This window comes from Rhagoletis zephyria, unplaced genomic scaffold (assembly GCF_001687245.7).
Source record: "Rhagoletis zephyria isolate East Lansing unplaced genomic scaffold, Rhagoletis_zephyria_1.1 Rzeph_scaffold_00222, whole genome shotgun sequence".
In the NCBI taxonomy this organism is placed as follows: Eukaryota; Metazoa; Arthropoda; class Insecta; order Diptera; family Tephritidae; genus Rhagoletis; species Rhagoletis zephyria.
In genome coordinates, this window is record NW_016157306.1 from 321,553 (window position 1) to 340,892 (window position 19,340).

The window sequence follows — 19,340 nt, forward strand, 5'->3', positions numbered from 1 at the left end:
TGTAAAAGTAATCGAGAAACTGAAAGTTCATTCACGAATGTACAATGTGGAATTTTTGTTGTGGTCAAAGATTAAAATCGAAAGCACATCCAATGTGTATATCTATATATATAAACATGTTGTGTTCGTAAGTCACAGTCATCAAAACTCGAGAATGGCTGAACCGATTTTAATAACTTTTTTTATATTATTCGGTATAGTACCAGAACCACCTATTTGGAAATTGTAACTCAGTTAAATTGATAAAGTAAATGAAATGTTGTCATGTGGGTGTCAAACTAAAGAGTTTTAAAAAGGAAGTGTCTACCACGAACACTTCCAGAGATATGCAATATGAAAAGTTCGGTTTATATGGGAGGTGCCACGCCCCATTCTCTAACCATGCAAATTTGTCTCCACGAGTATGGAATTGATCTTATATATGTATATATCCCCATACCCAGTTCTAGTCCTCTACCACAAATATATGCAGTTNTTAAAAAGGCTTACAGTCTACCATGAACACTTCCAGAAATATGCAATATGAAAAGTTCGGTTTATATGGGAGGTGCCACACGCCATTCTCCAACCATGCAAATTTTTCTCCATGAGTATGGAATTGGTCTTATATATGTATATAGATATCACCATACCCAGTTCTAGTCCTCTACCACAAATATATGCAGTTTGAAAAATTCGGTTTGTATGGGACACCTCCCGCCCCCTTTCTATATCGAAACTTGTTTTAGCCTATAACCATCCTTGGAAAGTCTGCAGTAGATTCCGAAATTTCAAAAAAAATCGGTACGGCCTTTCTCGACCTTTGCGAACAGAAAAAACGGCTTTCAAAATATATATTAGTATAGACTAGCCAATATCTGCTTATTTTGCTTAAACACTACTAACAATGAAAATCGATGGATAAATAAACCAGTTTGCAAGGGTTAAGTGAAAGTGCAATAATTTTTTGTATGAAATACTAGCAGGAAACAATGTTACTCATACGCCATATCGTACATGACCATATGACCATGTTAGAGTTTCNAAAATCGATGGATAAATAAACCAGTTTGCAAGGGTTAAGTGAAAGTGCAAATAATTTTGTATGAAATACTAGCAGGAAACAATGTTACTCATACGCCATATCGTACATGACCATATGACCATGTTAGAGTTTCAATTTTTATCATTCGCAATGAAAACTTAAAATGAAAATAACTTGACTAAATGACCTTATCTTAAAAAAACGGTATACAGATCCGTACAATACTACTTAAAATTAATTGTACGTCTCTCGGTTTTTTTGTGTAATTTTAGCGTCGTTACAGTGTTAACATCAAAATTTAGCCATAGCAATGCAATTTGTTTATAAAACTCTTAGGAGGTAGGATCTCCAGTCCGACAGGGCTCGTAATTCAAGCGGACTCTATCCTCATTTGTAACGCAGGATACCAGTAAGAGAACTTCAAAGGCCCCAGAAGGCACGCCATTTTGGGTAGAATTAATGGTACCATAATATACACAATTAAGTTAGTGCATTTTTATAGATACGCAAGGATTAGTCCAAGAGAACAGCAGTGCCCAAGGCAGCAACAGTCCGGGCGGGTTATGCCTGCTTCGACATTTATGGGTCTCATCCGCCGCGAAGCGCGTTCGCGGTAGGATCTGGAAAATTTAACCGTTACCCTATAAACTGAACAGCTACAGTTTAAGCTATTCAGTTTTCTTAAAGTCCAATTAGTAATACTACTTAGGTATAAGTTGTTTATTCAAGGCAGTTAGCAACCAAGAAATTTAACAAAGCTATTGCAATTCAACAGTAAACAATTTTTTTTTATAAATTTTTCGATTACTTTTTAAATTACTTTGAGGAATGGAATTGGAAAAAAAATCAATTACATTTTCAATTCCTTTGAAAGGAATTGGAAAAAAAATTACATTTTCAATTCCTTTCAAAGGAATTGAAATAAAAGAAATTACATTACTAGCACGTAATTTATTCCAATTACAATATGAAATTCCTTGTAATGGAATTAAAGAAAAAAACAATTCCATTTGAAATTACTTCAAGGAATTGAAAAAGTAATCGATTCCTTTGCTGTGAACTGAAGGAATTGAATCCTAATTACAATTACTGAGGAATGTAATTGTAATTGTAATGTAATTGCACAGCTCTGCCAACCAAACATTCATCTGAACCACTATTAAACTGTGAATGTTTCTATTTACAGCAGACAGTCTGCTTGATTATAAACAAATTTTATATAGAAATATGTATTGTATTTTGAAGTGAATTGTTTTCGTTATTTTCTTGTTAAAATGCATGTGTTATTTATTTTTCTACCGGCAATAAATATTTTTAATTGCATATTCTACTTGTTTATAGCGCATATTATAAATATGCGCATATTTTCGATTTTTTATTGCATGAGATTCCGAGCCCTAATTATTACAAATTCATTATCCATGCTTGCATTTGTCAGACGCCACTTCTTTAACTTCTCGGATCCGTTATCTTATAAATTACTGTATTCTGTTTTTGTACGTTCCAAACTTGAATATGCAGTGTTTATATGGAGGCCATATCATGCAATCCACATAAATCGATTGGAAAGAGTCCAGAAGATCCTTCTCCGTTTTTCCTGATTCCGTCCTACGATTCACGGTGCAAATTAATAGGTTTATTATAATTAGGGCAACCCAAAATATGTTCGGCCATGTTTTTGTCAGGAATGTTAACACGCTGATGAAATGCTTAAATGTTTTTCCAAAAAAATATAAAGTTTGACTAAACGCATATTTCAGCATATTTTGCAGTAAATGCATATTTTCGAAAACTTCGCGTTGCGATGTTACGTTTAGAACTAATAGTAACATTGTGTCGAAAATTAAATAAATATATATATGTATGAGAAAAATAACACTATTATATGTTTCGCTCTTGACAGATGAGTTGTAGAGTCCGACCGATTAATCGGCATCGGCTAGTATCGGCACGAAATTGAGCATCGGCACCGGCATCGGTCTTTTTTGCCGATTATTTGGAATTTCTTTTCATAGTTTCAGGTTAGGGATGTTGCGAATGTGGAATTTTAGACATCCGCGGATGCGAATGCGGATGCGAATATCTAACAGCTAACATCCGCGAATGCGGATGTCAAGTATTTTTAAGAAACAATTGGAATCTAGCATAATGGCTAGATCGTTGTTTAAACAGCGCTTACAAGCCAAACCAGATACATAGGTCAGGTTCTAAAGCTTTTTAAAAAGAATTTTTCATTCTCATTCCTTTGGCTGTTTCAGAATTTGGGGAATCTGTAACATCATCAGCGTTTTTCGATTTTAGTTTTTGTAATTCATTTTCAATACTTTCTTCTGCTACCGGTTTGAAAAATTTGTGGAAAATATTATTATTATTTTTGAACAAAATTCCGTTTTCAAAGTCATGGCTGCCAGCCGAATCGGATCAGAATATTATTTTTTTAAAAAAGCAACCCGTTTTTTATAAACGTTTGAAACACAGATAGTTATGCAATTCTTATCTAATTAAAAGTAATACCTACATATACCTTTTTAATTATTTGAGCATCAGTTTGACCACAGAAGTTTTTAGCCAAGGATCCAACGTATATCCCTATGAAAAAAAAAATTGCCCGACAAGTAAAAAAACTTACCGTTTTTAAAATTTTTGTTAAAAATAAATTCCCCAAAGAGCCCCACTTGAAATGATTGAAACGAATATATCGTCACCTGAAATGCAAAAAGACGTAACAACATCGTAACTGAAATGGAAAGTCGTGACAAATTTTATTTATTTTTTGTTCATAAAATGATGTGGGAGTTGTAATTCGATGAAATCCATCATATCAATCAAAAACTGAATTTTGAATTTTTTATTAAATAGTTACGACTTTTTGTATTGCAGCGACGATGTTTGTTACGTCTTTTTGCGTTTCAGGTGGCGATATGTAACATCAAAAGCAAACCACGAAAATTTGGTTAAGATTTACAGTGCACACTTTCTTCTTTTGTGTCTAGTAGTGTTTTTTTAAGATTTAAAGAAAGAAACCAATGCAGGTATTTAAAGCACAGAAAAAAAAAATATTATTAAAAGGACTATGTTCCCTTTGACGTATGTCAAAGGTCAAGTAGAAGTGGGAACTTGTTTGACTGTCCATTGATAGCTCGGTTATAAAGCTTAAGATAATAATAATGTTAAAGACATTTTTATCAAAGTTGATAAATATGACATTTGCCCAGTTTTGTTACACAAATACTGGCTACAATTTGTCATTTTGTTTGCCACATATACGTTTTATCGGGGCACTTGCACAACATTCGCATTCGCAAAAGCTCCGCATTGATTATTGCGAATGCGAATGTTAAAATGAATGCGGAAGCTCCGCAGTTGCGAATGCGAATGCGAATATTCGCCACAACCCTGGTTCAGGTGAAGCGAAAGACAACAGCCAACATCAAAAAACATTTTAGACAGCTCGCAAAAATTTTTTTTTTTTTTGGTTGAAGGTGTTTCACGTTTTTGCCATACAAAAGTATGTTCGACAGTTTTATTTTATATGGAGAACACTGCCGGCAAAAAAAACCCCAAAATTTAACGGGATCTTATAGCAGCTTGAAACTTGCATTTCATTATACTAGAATTAAATGGTCTACAAAACTGCATACCAAAGTTCTGATTAAAAAGCAGGGTTCGGAACTTCTCATTTATGATTATTCGCTTTCAATCATTTATGAGATTTATCACGATCGATAATATTCCAAGTCTATTTTTGCATTATTTTATCGCGAGTGAAAAATGCAAACAAATTTATCATCTCTCACATTCGGAATGCGATCGACAAAAAAATTTCCGCTGCTTTTCATTCGCGATCGAAAAAAGCAAAGAAATTTCCTCTCACTCGAATATGAGAAGCAGTGATCGGGCTTCTACCACATTGTGGTAGATCTGCCACTTGTTTGAGCATCTACCACAACTACCACTCAAGGTCTGAAATCTACCACATATTCGCGTTTTTGAGTACTTTTATTTTTGCTTGACATAAGTAAACAAATCCGAATGCGAGAATAAAATAAATTGTGAAATAGTAAATTTTCTCAGTAATCAATTTTTCGACAGAAAACGCGGTTTTATTATGTTAAATTGCAAAATATATGATTTATAAAAAGAATTAATATCGAAAATGTTTACTTTCACTTGAAAATTGTAAAAATCAGCAAATCCCAATTAGCTGTTTCTGGAACGTGCCACATTTGTACGCTACTTCGTGATGTGATAAAAAGAAAAGCTGGCAGCACTCCGCAAGGTTGCAGAAATCTCTTAAAATATGTTCGAAAAATATCTTAATATGAAAGGAACTGCTTTACACTGTCAAGGAAAATAATTTCCAAAACTCAACGCAATTTTTAGCAACTTCAATCTTGCACTTTATTATACTAAAATTAAATTTTTTTAGAGTCTAATTAAAAAGTTTGCCATTTGAGTGAAACCTTGCAGAATTTTTTTAATTTTTGTACAAAGTTTGATCCAAACCCAAAGATCTACCACATTTTTTTCAAGATTCTACTACACAGAATTTTTTTTAAGTCCGATCACTGATGAGAAGTCCGAGCATTGCCGATGTCGGCCTCTCATAAACGAGAATAACGAGGAAAGTAATCCATTCGCGATCACTCACAACAGCTTATAGGGAAGAATTTTCAACGACGTTGTATGGGAGATATTTTTCGCGTTTGTTTTGGGTATGCATTTTGTTATGCATACCGCATACATACATATGTACATAAGGATTTGTAAGTAATGCAAGCAAGTGCTTTCGGTTGGAAGGAATGTAGGAATATGCACAAATATATGAATTATGGTGGTATATACATATGTACAGATGCGTGCAACTAATTAGCAACGAAATTCAAAACGATATTGCTTGCAAATTATGTTTATTTATTTTTAATAATTTTCATTTAAAATATAATTCAATCTATATCAAAAACCACAATAACAAAAGTTGCAAAGCTTGCACAAATTGCAAAAAAATTAATCAAACTTCAAAAAATTGTCATCAAAATTTCAAAATTTTTAATTAGAATATTTAGAAAATTTTCGGGTATGCAGTTTTNGATGCAGGAGCGCGCTGCTAGAGCCTCGGGGCTGCTCTTTTGTAGGGGCGTTTCATTCGGGTGTCCTCAGTAGACATCCGTCCTCTCGTTTGCAGCGATGTACGAATTTCCCGTATATCGCAACTGCTTCCCACTTGTCTGCACTGGAGATCATTACCCCAATTATGTTGTTCGGAGCTATGTCTCCGTGTCTTTCTTCCAACATACTGCGCGAAGTCAAGATGTGTTCGCAGGAGAAGAATGTGTGGTACACGTTATCTTCGACGTTTGCACAGTAGTGACAGAACGGTGAGTCCACCCTTCCCATTCTATGAAGATATTCTCGGAAGTAACCATGACCGGTGAGGAATTGCGTCAGGTAGAAATCGACTTCCTCATGACCTTTTGTGCTCGTGTTCCAGTTTTGTTGCCACTGCTGGATTAGTTGCTCGCGCGCCCTTGCCGCGGCAGCTGCTCGACCTATCACGGCACTGAGATTGTAAATCTCTTTTCGCGCTTAAGCAATTGGCATGACGCCAGAAATAACTAGAACCGCGTCCGCGGACACTGTACGGTATGCAGAAGCAATACGTAGTGCCCCTCTGCGCTGGACCGAAGACATTTGAATCCGGTATTTTTTGACTTTCAATGCGTCGGCCCATATTTCTGCCCCGTGCAGGAGCACCGACTGGACTGCTGTCATCAGAAGCTTCCTGCGGCATGGCTTCGGGCCGCCCACGTTCGCCATCAGCCGGCTTAGAGCCACCGTGCTCTGCGCAGCCTTTTCACATACTCCATGGATGTGTTCCCAGAATGTGAGTTTGCTGTCCAGCTTCACCCCTAGGTATTTTGTATACCTAGAAGTTGTGACGAGTTGAGGTCAGACCATCATGTTTATAATTGTTGGGATCCGTTTCCTGGTGAGGAGCACGATATCTGTTTTGGCGGTAGCCAATTTCAGACCGTGATCGCTCACGCATCCACTGACGTTGCGCATGACCTGGTTTAGTTTGAGCTGTGCTAGCTGGACGTTTCTTGCTGTTATGACGGCGGCCACGTCGTCCGCGAAGGCGACAAGGAAGGCGCTCTCCGACATTTCCGTGCGCAACAGACTGTCATACGTGGCGTTCCAGAGGTCCGGGCCAAGTACAGACCCCTGTGCCGCTCCGCCGGTTATACGTCTCTTTCTCTGACCTTGTGTTGTGTCGAACAAAAGCCAACGGTCTCTTGAGGCAGTCCCGGATCATATCTAGCAGGTATGTTGGAACCTTGAATGACCGTTCCAAGGCCTCCAGCATGTCGTCCCATCTTGCCGAGTTGAAGGCGTTCTTGACGTCGTGTGACTAGCAGCACTATTGGCCGCGCCTGGTGGCAGGCTTCTTCGGCCTTATGTACCGCCTCGACTACTTCGCCAATCGCTCCTATAGTTGAGTGCCCCTTCCTGAAGCCATGTTGTCGGGGTGAAAGGCCTCCCTCGCTTTCTATGGCTGACGTCAAGTGTATTTTGCGCAGACTCTCCATCATCTTGCCTGCTGTCTAGCATGCAGAGTGGCCGGAAGGATGAAGGAGAGTTTGGGTCCCATTTGCCCTTGGGTATAACCACCAGTCTCGCCTTCGTCCATTGGCTTGGGAAGACCCGATGTCGAAAACAGTGGTGCCTCGGCTTGCTCCTCGACGAACACTGTATCTGCTCTTAGTGGGTGTGTGGGAAATAGTGCACCACTATATTCTTAACTCTTCTTATTCTATTTACGTGTGCATAATTTTGGTTTCTTATTAATATCCTTATAATGGCGAATCAAAACATTTAAAAGAAATAAAATTCATTCATTCTCAATCTTATCCCCACTAAGTTCCATAATAATAAAATAACAAGATGCATACCCAAAACAAACGCGAAAAATATCTCCCATACAACGTCGTCGAAAATTTTTCGCGATAAGCTGTTGTGAGTGATCGCGAATGGATTACTTGCATCGTTTTTCTCACTTATGAGAGGCCGACATCGGCAATGCTCGGACTTCTCATATTCGAGTGAGAGGAAATTTCTTTGCTTTTTTCGATCGCGAATGAAAAGCAGCGGAAATTTTTTTGTCGATCGCATTTCGAATGTGAGAGATGATAATTTTTTTTGCATTTTTCACTCGCGATAAAAGAATGTAAAAATAGATTTGGAATATTACCGATCGCGAACGTGAGAGAATGTGAGTGAGAATTTCCGAACCCTGTTATAAAGATTGAAATTTTGGAGAAAATAGGCAGAATTCTTCTAATTTTTGGACAAAGTTTGAGATCGGAATTTATGTGGTGTTTGTTGTATACCAACTAGACTTTTATAAAAAAGAATAAACCTTAAATAAACAACTCTTTTATTTTGTGGACCGCTATATGTATGCACATTAGACTGCATCCCCATGCAAAAAAAAAATCGGTACTGTTTTTCCATTGGAATTATAAAATCTATTATATTTTAAGACGTCCACCAAAATATTTCGGAAAAATATTAAGATTTAAGCGAGCTGGACCGATTTGAAAATACCTCCAAAAATGGAGTTTTTTATGAATACAAATAGTTTCTTAAAGATGTTTTTTGAAAAAATCCCTCAAATGACAAAACGGTTTAAGCTTAAAAAATTTACATAAAAGTATTAAAAAAATAGAAAAAATTTTGATGCCCTTTTTAACTTTTTCAAAGATTGGTATAAAAAAACTTGAATAACTGAACCAAAACTCTTCCGATTTATACTTGTGAGGTATCACTGGAAAGGTAATTTCTCGCCCATTATTTCTTTGCTAATAAACTTATTCAAAGGATGAAAGAGAAAGGTAGGATGAGCGAACTTCATTCAAAATAGAATTAAGATGTGTTGGTATTTGAAAAAAAAATTGGGGCACGAATGACTTTTTTGCACATAAATAAAAATAGTGGGAAAATACCTTTCTACCGAGATCCCATAAGTCTAAATCGGAATAGTTTTGGCCCAGTTATTCAAGTTTTCGTAAATCAATCTTTGAAAAAAGTAAAAAACAGCATCAAAAATCTCATTATTACGATTCCGTTGAAAAGGTTTTTAAATATTTCTATGCAGATTTTTTAAGCCTAATCTGTTTTGTCATCTGAGGGGACTTTTCTTAAAAAGTTCTTTAAGAAACTATTTTTATTCATAAAAAACTCAATTTTTGGAGGAATTTTCAAATCGGTCCAGCTCGCTTAAATCTTAATGTTTTCCCAAAATATTTTGGTAGACTCCTTAAAATATAATAAATTTTGTAGTTCCGGCCGAAAAACCGCAACTTTTTTTGGTGATGCAGTCTAATGTACATACCAGAGCTGTGTAAGTGTGAAATCATTTTCAATTTTAAATCAACAATTTTTTGCTATTCAGTTTTATTCTTCGCTTAAGATTGAGGTTGATAATTTTTTAATTTTCCATTCACTCAAAGCATTGAATTCACACATCAACATATTCATCGCAAGATTGAAAAAACCAATGCCAAATCAAAAAAGGTTTAACACTGAATGAGTATTGAAAAGGCTGCAATCTTTTATGTGTGTGCATTCTTTAATCATTAGTTCAAAGATACCCTGGTAAACAACTTTTTGATAAAAAGGCAGATTTTTGACAATTGCTCAATTGTAAAAATTCGAAGCGGTGTTACCCAATTTAAGTTTTTTGGTAGAGGGGATTTTATATCATAAATTTGGGATTATATATAAAACAGTTGTATTAACATTTACCTTTTAAAAATAGTTCTTATCTTATATTAAAAAATGTTTAAATTTTACATTAAATTCGATGAACACTTCGCAAAAACTTTACATTTAGGTTAATAAAATTTTAGTGAACATATTTTAAAAATATTTAGTGTCTCTATGCCATCTGATTATTTCACAATGTAACTAGCCAGGACTATTAGTTTCCAATATCGGGTGCGATAGTTTCTGATATAACTGAAATTACAAATTTTGATGTGTAATTTAATGCATATTTAGGGGATTTACAGTTCGTGTTAGACGTCGTAATGTCTTAAAGGCTTAAAATTGTTCAATATAAAGTAACGGTTAAAAGCATTTGAAAGATTCGTTGGGTATAATAAGAGCCAATAATATATTTACTACTAGTTTAAAAACATTTTGGTTATGTTACAAAAGGCCTAAAGAGGTATTAGGCGTTATTTTACGTTTAAAAAATTAAGACTTTAACACATTACGACGCTAACACGTCTTGTGAATCCTCCATATGTGTTTGACCATTTAACTATATCGTTGTTTATTTGGGTAAAATTAAAATATATTTCACTGTTCAATATTGGAGTTGGTGTGAAGTATGCAAATGAGAACAACAATTATCAACTTATTGAGCATTAGCCTCATTTATTTAAAAAATAAAAGACATATTGCTTGGTAAAATTTCGATTCTAAGAACAAAATGTTTTTAAACAAACAAAAAATTAATAAAATTTGCGTACGGTAGCATGAAATTTTACAATCTGCTTAATTGTCAGGTTGTTTTTTGTATCATAGAAACACATAGCAACTGATTTCACACTTACAGTGGGATAAACTTAAAACCTCTAATATAAATTAGTTAAATTTAGTTAAGATTTTTTTATAAATTTTAAGTTTTCGTTTGGAATAATTTTCATGCACTAATCTATTAAGAGATCTTTTTAGAAAAGTGCCGTACATTCGACATCTATTTAAATTTTGACATCCTCACTTTTTGGAAAAAGAAGTTCAAGATACAAGTTTATGTGCAAAAAATAAATTAAACAATAAAAGTCTCCTAATAGTTATGGAACCTATGATAGAAAATTTTTTATTTCACAGCCCAGATTTTATGAATAGCCTACTCTATAAGTAATAGTAGAAATTCCGAATTAGTAAGTTCAGTCAAGATGTCATTCAAAAGTTTTGAAGAAAATAACTTTTCTCTTTTGTGAAAGTTTGGGACTATCTTAAGCGAGTATTGTCGGCAAAATGTTAGTCTATGAAAGATTAAAAATTAACGAATAAATGGTTAATCGCGATTAATGATTAAAATTAATTAAGCATTCGCTGTGGTGTAGTGGTTAGAAGTGCGCACTACCATTCCGCAGGGTGAGGGTTCGAGCCCAGTTCCGGCCAACATAAAAAAAGAAAAAGGCTTTTGTAATAGCAGTCGGCCGCCGGCAGGAGTCGGAGTAAAACTGTAGGTCCCTCCCTCCCCTTTGTGCGACAACATCAAGGCGCATGCCACAATCGGAGGAGTAGCTCGGCCAAACACTAACATATGTCGATGGTTCTCTGCAATAACGGCACTACTCAGGTTTTTGAGATATATAGGGGATTAGGTTTATAAATAACCATATTCTTCTGAGGCAAATCGACATAGGCTTTGTTGTTACCAATCCGGCAGAGGCAAAGTTTTGCCATTTGGCATAAAACCGAAGTAGCCAACCCTTACTACTGAACAGTGGCAAATGTCTTACATTAATCGTGAATATTGGCATAAGTCAAAAACTGTGAAATAATGCCACTCTTCGTTTTGTGCCGTTGTTCAGCAACACAAATGGAATTTTTTTTCGTTTAACTACATACGAGTTGTTACTTATTTCGTATTTTTGCAGTCCAACACTTACTGAATCTTTAGAAAGACATAATTTGAAAGCCTACAATATGACTGCAAATAATCCGGAATTATTACGTTCCAAGACATATTATTGCTAAATTACGAAACAAAAAATCTTTAATTGGCTCTACTGAAATATTTGAAATTTTGAGCACTTTTTTGTATTCGACGCTTCCAAATCACATAATACATTAAATAAATAAAAGCTGATTTGAATAATATTACATAAACTTTGGTTTGCTTATTTTTAACGACAAGGGGCAATATTTCTTCAAATAAAACATTAATTACACACGCACAAATTTTGTCTGCAATCTCGATCACAATTGAACACTGCGTTTCACTCTCGTTTCGAATTTTTGAAACCGTTTTTTAAGCTATTTAGTGGTTTAACACTTCTTGAGGGCACTTGATATTGTAAAAAAAATATGCGCAATTTGATCCCTAACTACATTTTTTGTAAAGAACGCCGGTTTGCTTTAAATTTGTAAAATTACAATTATTTTTCATTTTGTTTACGTCTGTCATTTGTTACAAATGAAGAAAAGTCCAAGAGTTGCCAAATATAAATATTTGTATATCTATTTATTAAAATAATAATTTATAATAATAATTTATTTAATTAATACATTATTAAAACACAAATTTGAAGTGCGAATACATTTGTAAAACTGTTTATCACAAAATGTTATTAATTGTTTGCAAGCATACTATAGTTTTCATGCATTTTGAGAACAATTAATCGAATATGTGTACATACATATGATTACATGTGCGTACTTCCACTCCATAGGACCATTGTTAAATCCCTGGTCAGATCAGAACCCAAAATAGCAGTCGTCCTTCGGCACGCAATGGCAAACCCTCGAGTATATTTCTGCCTTGAAAACTCTTCTTATAAAATCATTTCTTATTCGGAGTCAGCCTTAAATATGTACATAGGTGTCTCCATTTATGCCACAACAACAGAACTCATGCCTCAAGTTTGAGCAGAAGCTCGGCCAAACACTTAGAAAAATATTTTAGCACCAAATATTTATTTGTTTACTTATTTTAAGGGAGATGGCAATCTTCTGGTTTCATATTTTGAGTACAAAAATCTCAACCCTGATACAACAAATAGTATTAGTACTGAATGATAATGACAGATTGCATTCACATAAAGGTACAATCATACATGATTGAGTTTTTTTTTTTGCATACACATTTTCTATGTGAATGGGTGTCAACCATTCCATAACACACTACATATTTTGTGTTTACAATTTGTAACCAATCTCAAGAGTGGTTGTTACATTTTTTTAAATCAAACAATCACATTTTTGAAATGAATAAACTGAGAATGCACACTCAATTGATTCAATCATTACACAGCTCTGGTACATATGTACATACATACCTAGCATATAAGTTCTTATGCATTGAGTGCAAGAGTGTATTTTAGAACAAAACGAAATTAAATTTTATGTTCCTGAATATTTCTTGCTTAGCACCATATAAAAGTGTTTTATGTAATATACATATGTATATGTGATATATGTACATATATTTGCACACATACATACATACATATATGCACATGTACATACATATATGTGTATTAGGGATGTTTATTTTTTTCGATTTTTACGATCCCGGGATTTTCGGGATGTCGTTGGTTTAATCTCGGGATCCCGAAATCAGTTCCGGGATTTAGATATTTATTATTTTCCAACGACATTAAAATTGTTGAATATAATTTTTCAACGACTTAACATGAAAAAATTGCATCTATATGGTTTGAGAAGCTCTCCTATCATATAATAAATAATAAGTAAATGGGTTTGGAACATACTTTTTTATTTAAAATGAAAATTATTTCAAAAGTAACAAAACGAAAGACAGTAATTAAATTTATATGCCTTTAATAATACTTTAGTGTGTACATATCTGATAAAGTAATTTAAGGTATGTCGAAAAAAGCTCGATGCAAAGAAAAATGAAGACAAAAAAATTTCTTTTCTGGTTGAAAGAAGTTCATAATACTAGTGGCAGAAATAAAAGAAGCGCCTTAATTCGACCAGTTTTGTTTATATTCCTTTTGTCTATCCAAAATTTAAATTTTTTATAAAAGTCTACCTCATATTACATATAATTAACAGCATATAAATGGGCATTTCTCTGACGTCATATTTTTTTTTAAAGACTTTATCGAGCCCTAACCGCCAAAATAACGTAAGCGACAGTTTTTTTTTTTCTTTTTGATGCAGAAATATTCCAAGAGCATCTAGATGCATTTCTGCATCAAAACGAAAATTTTGAAAAAAATGCCGCTTACGTTATTTTGGCAGTTAGGGCTCGTTATAATTTCAAAAATATGGTTAATTCCAAAAATTTATTTTAAAAAGTTCAGTGCAATGTTAAACAAAAGTATGGGCAACAAATGAAATAAATTTTTTTTTTGGGTTCACAAGGACGAAGAGGTATCTAATAATCTATTTTATTTGTTTAAGCTAATAAAGTTAGTCCTTAACATATAATTTTTTCAAAAATAAGAATTGAAAAATTTGAAGGATATTCAAGGATCCATACTTACCCATCCCTTACGCACCAAAAAATGTAATGTGTTTTAACTCTTCAGAATCTTCTCTTTCATTTGATACCCATACTGGTTTTTTTAAGTATATTGCACTGAAATTTTTAAACATTTTTTGAATTACTCATATCTTTCAAATTTCAAAGTTCTTTTAAAAAATCCTGACATCAGAGAGAAAAATTAAGAACGCAATTTTACTATATTTGGCCCTTGGTTTGGCAAATATATTGATTTCTTGTTGTGTGCAAAATTGCCTGCCGCAAGGTATTATATGTATATTGAGCTACACATTTATAAAAAAAACTTTTAAATATTAAATAAACAAGATATATAGCCAAAACTGGTCAACATAAAGCGTTTCTAGTATTGCCATCAGTGTAAATTACAAATCCCGAAAATTCCGGGATTCTAGGCAAATAATCGCGGGATTTTTGGGACTTAAAAAGACCAGGATCCCGGTTTTAACATTCCTAATGTGTATGTAATGTTGCATAACAAGCCAATTAATTCCATTATTTCTTTTTTGTTTTGTTAACTCCGTTAAATTAACTGATTTTATGAATTGTTACATTTATATTCAATTTTTTATAGAATCGGCATCGGCATAGGCATCGGCCGATGCTTTCCCCATAAGCCGATTAATCGGCATCGGCATCGGTACCTGAAAAAAAATTGGAAGCGGTCGGACTCTAATGAGTTGTCCCGCCACTGACCCGCCATGGCGCGCCATTATAATTTCGTTTGGCAAGCAATTAACAAGGATTCATTAAACGCAAGTAAATATCTTTTGTTATGGAGGTTTTTATTACTACTAGTACTAGGTTACGCATCGAGATACAAAACGTGGTTCGATTACAGGCTACGTGTTACTACTACAAGTACTAGGGCGAAGTTACGCAGCGGGAGTCCTAGGACAACTCCATGTTAAATGCGACAGCAGAAAGCATGGGTGGTAGATTTGCGAGGTACTGATATTCGACTCCCGAACTCCCGACTAGTACTTTCCGCTGCAGTGTACATATGTATCTACAAACATACACAGTATGAATTTCTAAGTGAAACAATTTGTGAATTAGATTCCATGTACTTTCATACATATGTTTTAAAAACAAATTGAATGAATATGAATTATTAAACATAAATATTAATGTATATACACTTTTATGAAATCTTTAACATTTTAGATGCTGCAAATAAAGCTAAGGGCATTTCTGGGCATACACATACGTACATAAACGGAATTTAAAAGCATATCTTATGGCTTATAATGATTTTAAAAGCATTTTGTGGGGCATATATTTAGAATTTATTGGCATATTTTAAGCGCTGAAAATAAGTTTTTAGAAGCATATTTTGGGTTGCCCTAGTTATCATTAACAGATAGGAGAACTCTCTTGTCAATTTCGTTTATTTTTGATCTTGTCTCCGGCAAGATTGTTTGCCCTTGGCTTCTTCAGCGAATAAATTTTAATGTCCCTTGCAGAAATTTCTGCAATTATGAAGTCTTTCGCGTTGTGCTTATACATATACAGTTACGTCAAAATAATAGCAGCAATATTCAAAATGATAGTGTTGGCAACTTATCGTTATTTATTTATTGTTAATAATTTTTATTTAAAATATGGGTCGGTCCATATCAGATCCCACATAAATAAAAGTTTCAAAGCTTGCACAAAGTTCACAAAAACTAATTTAACTTAAAAAAATGGTCATCAAAATTTAGATTTTTTTAATTAGATTTTCTAGAAAGATTTCGAGTATGTAGTTTTATAACCCATTCAAGTTTGAAGTCGCTAAAAGTTATAGCGATTCACCTGTTACTGCGTGTTCAAAACTGTCACTGCCACTGCCACTGCGCTATTGTAGAATCGCTATTAGCGTTGATTTTTTAGAATTTCTTCATCGAGGGTGTTGCGCGTTTTCTTCCATATAACACATTAACAAAACTTACTTTTATATGGAAGAAAATGAAACGGTATTTTTTAGCGACTTGAAACTGGAACTTTATTATACTAAAACTGAGCGAGCTACATACCCGAAAAATTTATAAATATTCTGATTAAAAAGTTTGAAATTTTGATGACAACTTTTTTAAGTTTGATTTTTTTTTTTAATTTGTATAGATAGATAGATAGATAGATAGATTAAGTAGAGGTATGCACTGCGACCAAAGGATCTATTGTGCCCTCGACTGTTTAGAGTACCTCATCTAATCCCAGAGAACCCGGAAATTTAAGGAGATCTCCGGGGGTTAGCGATTGTATGACTTCCTCACTTGGCCAAAGTTGGCCTAGGTGTCTCTCCCGTCTTCTCGCAACTGCCTCGCATTCGGGAAGCAGGTGCAGGGGGGTCTCCTCAGTCACATCGCAGAACCGACATAGGTCGTTAGACCAGATCCCCAACCTGTGCAGGTGACCTCTCAGTCTGCAGTGACCCGTCAGAAAGCCCCTCTCTTTGGGGAGGTTTATTATTGCTCTATACCTTGTAAGGTTGTAACCTCCCAGTAGGCTTTTAGCCTGGCGTAGGCCTGCCGTGTTACGCCAGTGCTGATACCTTACTGTGTTCCTCTCCTTTCTGAGCTATTCCTTGATTGTACTAGGTCCAATCGCTATAAAGGGCTCAGGCCCTATAGGCGACGAGGCGGCTGCCTTCCTAGCTAGTCGGTCCGCTTCGTCATTGCCAACAACTCCTACGTGACCTGGCACCCAAGTTAATTGGATGTCGTTGTACTCCGCCAGGGCGTTGAGCTTATCAATACACTCAAGAACCAGAGAGGATTTGACATTAAATGATAAGAGGGCCTTGAGTGCTGCCTGGCTGTCGCTCATGATCAAAATACTTTCATTACGATAGTTCCTACGCAGGTTAATCTCTGCACACAGACTTATGGCATAGACTTCCGCTTGAAAGATGCTTGGGTATAGTCCCATGGGTACCGAAAGCTTTAGCCTTGGCCCGTGAACGCCTGCCCCAATACCGTCGGGAGTTTTAGAGCCGTCTGTATACCATTGCATAGAGCTCGCTTGTATCTCNTCAAAATACTTTCATTACGATAGTTCCTACGCAGGTTAATCTCTGCACACAGACTTATGGCATAGACTTCCGCTTGAAAGATGCTTGGGTATAGTCCCATGGGTACCGAAAGCTTTAGCCTTGGCCCGTGAACGCCTGCCCCAATACCGTCGGGAGTTTTAGAGCCGTCTGTATACCATTGCATTGAGCTCGCTTGTATCTCCCTCTCCATAAAAGAGGTGCTCCAAGTCGACTTGGTGCAAAGCGCTATTTTGAATTTCCTGTCACAGTTAACTAGTTTGGGCCTGTCGTCTCTGGGGAGCAGAGCTAATGGAATCTGGGAGCCTAGCTTATCTCTGTTCCTCGATGGTAGGATTTTACCTCTACCAAAGCCTTCTCTTGCGAAGTTCAATAGAGTTCGCTTTGCTGCCTGTTCTATGGTAAGGTACAGTGGCTCGAGCTCGAGAATCACCCGACGGCGGTCGGGATGTGCGCATTGCTCCCGTGATGCATACACACGCCAGGCGTTGAAGCTTAGTGAGGGATTGTCTCACCGTTGCAAGGGTGGTCCTCGAGACCCACGCCACTGCCCCATAAGTAACTATTGGTCTAACTATCATGGCATACATCCATCTCAGGATCTTGGGACTACAGCCCCAAGATTTCCCAGCCAGACATGTGCATACCATTAGTGCCCTCGTGGCTTTGGAAGTGATCGCTCGTCGACATGCGCCTTCCACAGAAGTCTGGAAACTAGTATTAATCCTAGGTACTTGACTTCGGTGGCGACGTTGACGGCGACCCCATTCAAAGTGATGTTCTTCATACCTGGGCGTGTTCTTCTTCTAGAAAAGGGGACGATAACGGATTTGGAGGGGTTGATGCTCAGGCCCATACTCAAGCACCAGCCTCTTGGAAGGCTTAGTCCCCTTTGAACTATATCGCATAGAGTGCGCACGAACTTCCCTCTGTATAAGCTTGTATAAGCTTTGAAACTATTATTTAGGTGGTATCTGATATACACTGGCGGCAGAAATAATAGACTCGTCGTACTTTGAAGGGTTTTGGCTATATTTATTTAGTTTAATTTATGTTTAATATTTTTTTATAAAAGCCCAGGTATTTATACAACAAAAATCATATAAATCCGCCTTGCAAACTTTGAAAAAAAAAATATAAAAATTCGACAAATTTTCACCAAATTTTCAAACTTCTTATTCAGATTTTTTTTTTGTATGCAGTTTTGTAGCCCATTCAATTTTAGTATAATAAAGTGTGAGTTTTAAGTTAAGTTTAAGAGTTTAAGAGTTTTTTAACTTTTTTCAAAGATTGATTTACGAAAACTTGAATAACTGGCCCAATGGCCCAATAACGGAATCTAATAATGAGATTTTTGATGCCATTTTTTAACTTTTTTCAAAGATTGGTATAAGAAAAACTTGAACTGAACCTAAACTATTCCGATTTAGACTTATGTGGTACCAGTGAAAGGGTGTTTCCCCACTCAACACATCTTAATTCAACTTGGAATGACACTCGTTCATCCTACCTTTCTCCTTCATCCTTTGAATGAGTTTATTAGCAAAGGAATTAAAAGGGTGAGAAAATACCTTTCCAATGATACCTCACAAGTCTAAATCGGAATAGTTTAGGTTCAGTTCAAGTTTTTCTTATACCAATCTTTGAAAAAAGTTAAAAAATGGCATCAAAAATCTCNTTATGTGGTACCAGTGAAAGGGTGTTTCCCCACTCAACACATCTTAATTCAACTTGGAATGACACTCGTACATCCTACCTTTCTCCTTCATCCTTTGAATGAGTTTATTAGCAAAGATTTTAGAGTGTCGACTAGNTAAAGACACGAAAAAAACTGGTCGCACATAACCAAGCATAGCTCGGTTAATCATAACATTAAAATAAAAATCGGTAGACACTTAAAAAGCTGGAAGCATTTTCCACCTTACTGCATCATTTCTTTTTAGTAACAAAAATCACTGTCGAAACGAGGACCAAGAAAGAAATCGATCGCGAGTTAATATTGCGCAAAA

At 35.5% G+C, this 19,340-nt stretch overlaps 1 protein-coding gene and 1 long non-coding RNA gene across 2 annotated transcripts in view; one reads left to right on the forward strand and one right to left on the reverse strand.

Moving 5' to 3' along the window:
- Positions 1 to 3,029, forward strand: part of LOC108358201 (uncharacterized) — a 20,850-nt gene extending 17,821 nt beyond the window's left edge. The window contains exon 3 of the long non-coding RNA XR_001846729.1: positions 2,928 to 3,029. This is a non-coding gene — a long non-coding RNA (uncharacterized LOC108358201). The remainder of the gene's footprint in view (positions 1 to 2,927) is intronic.
- Positions 1 to 19,340, reverse strand: part of Spt6 (transcription elongation factor Spt6) — a 213,282-nt gene that overhangs the window by 175,169 nt on the left and 18,773 nt on the right. The window lies entirely within an intron of this gene.